Consider the following 2,350-nt stretch of genomic DNA (forward strand, 5'->3'; position numbering starts at 1 on the left):
TGCCAAACGTGTCTACTAAGTATAGCTGCGTCTGCTGGTAAGAAGCCGTGCAGCGGGTGGATAGAAGGAGCCACGAACCTATGGGACGCATATATGAAAGAAAACCTGTAGACAATTGACCCAATAGTTGGTAAGTAATGCACTGCTTGAGATGCCCCCACTAGTTCATGAACCAGGAAAAACAATGCAACCAAGGCCCCTATGCAGCCAGGCATAACCCTGATGAGACTGAATATAGCCTATGTACTACCCCGTCCTATGATGTAAAACAATATCGGATATACTGTACATAGGAACCATATATAATACATTTTTTTATTTTATTTTTAAACAATCATCATTTAATTTTTATTTTTTTGTTTTTTTTTACAACTGTAACACTACACAACCATAAGCAGGATGTATCAAGACATGACAGGTAAATGTAAGCTGTAATAGCCATACCGACCAGCAGATGGCAGTTGGGACAACTTGAGGCAGCAGCGGCTCTGAACACATGGAAGCCCAGGAATGAAGCCGCGAGGCCCCGATCTTACCGCTGGAAGACGTGAACGCTGGTGGGAATGTAGACACCGATGCTGATGAGAGGCAGAGACCGTATACTCACGTGCGTACCGGCGCCCGGAAGTGACGCAGAAACGAGCTGCCGGTAAGGTGAGGAGGCGGCTGCGGCTTATAAGCAGTATAGCCCCGCCTCCCCTCACACAAATGCAGCAAATAGCCATTTGCCTATAACTTGTTGGGGCCTCGGAGGAAATTAACACCTGTGACGACCAGGTGTTGTCGAATTTCACCTATTATCATTTGGGATTTATTCAAGAGGGGAGATTTCGTTAGCCATGTTTTTAATCTAATTTTATATTTTTAGCTTTTTAAAATTTATGTATTTGACATGTATTTGTACTGGCCTGCAGTAAAATTGATATCCAATGACCATCTAATATACCTCTAGACACATAATCACTTGATCTTTTCTGTACAGTGAATGCCTAATGTTTGGGGCCTGTAGTCCAGTGGGCTACCGTAAAATTGTTATTCAGTGACCGCATAATGTATCTTGAGCCACATAATCACAATTTTTTTTTTTATATGTCAGATGAATGCCTAATTTTTAGGGCCTGTACTCCAGCAGGGCACATTTCCCTTTAAGACGCATAAAAATGGCCTATGATTAAAATAAATATTTTTAGTGGGAACTTTTGTCATTGATCCCCCTCTGTTATGTCACTGTCCATGTTGTGGGACTATTTGTGCACTTCTAGTAAGTATTTGGTGGCTGAAAATATGACCTGAAGGTTTTTCAGGTTCGCCTGTCACTAAAGTTAACGGCCTGCCATGAACTTGCGGTTCGCAAACATTTGATTACGTTCGCGCAATCGCTTTCGCAAATCGTCCTGGCCAATGTTCGTCCATCACTATATATATATGTACACACTGCGTGTATTATAAAATACAGAGTATTATGATACAATGTGTGTATTTAGTGTGTATTCACTGTATTTAGGAGGCAGAGCAAAGAGGCACTATACATTAAAGGGCAAATATAAGAGGCACTATACATAAACTCTACATACAGTAAAGGAGGCACATATGAGAGGCACTGAACATAGAGGGGGCACATTTAAGAGGCAATATACGTAAATGGGGCACATATGAGGCGTTGTACATAAAGGGGGCACATATGTGACAGCATAGAGGGCAGGGGCAGAAGCTTTAATTCAAGCGCTTTGCAGCGCTTGGATTAAAGAGCTGCCAGAATGTTTATATACTGTGGTAGCTGCACGGGGTATGTGCAGCTATCACGTATATATACAGATTGCGGTCGGGAAGGGGTTAAAAAAAACTTCTCTATTGTGAAACGTTATAAACTTGTAATGTGATTATTCTCCCTGAAAAAGTGCAATTGCTCTGCAGCAATAATTCTATGCAGAAACTTGAAGTTTTGGGGAAAAAAATGCTGTCTCTGTTCAAATGAGAAAAAAAGAATATTTTCTTTTTGAAGGTGGCTGGTTTTATAGTGCAGAACAGCAAGAATAGGGTTTTTCAGCAGCTATATTATTAAGCACTATGCTCCAGCCCCTCATTCCCTCATCCCTCAATTATTTATTTGTACACTGTCCCTGCTACAGTAGAAGAGATGCTTTTATTTTGAATCTACTGTATATACTGTCTAAGATCACTTTCTGTCAGTCACTGCATATACCCATCCACACTTACTAATAGCTCAATACAGAGAAAGACAAGAATACTCAATGCTCAATTTTTTTTCTGGAGCCGCGGACCGGAAGTTCGAAAATGTGGATGCAGACAGCACACTGTGTGCTGTACGCATCTCTTCCGACCCCATTGA

This window comes from Bufo gargarizans, chromosome 3 (assembly GCF_014858855.1).
Source record: "Bufo gargarizans isolate SCDJY-AF-19 chromosome 3, ASM1485885v1, whole genome shotgun sequence".
NCBI classification, from domain to species: domain Eukaryota; kingdom Metazoa; phylum Chordata; class Amphibia; order Anura; family Bufonidae; genus Bufo; species Bufo gargarizans.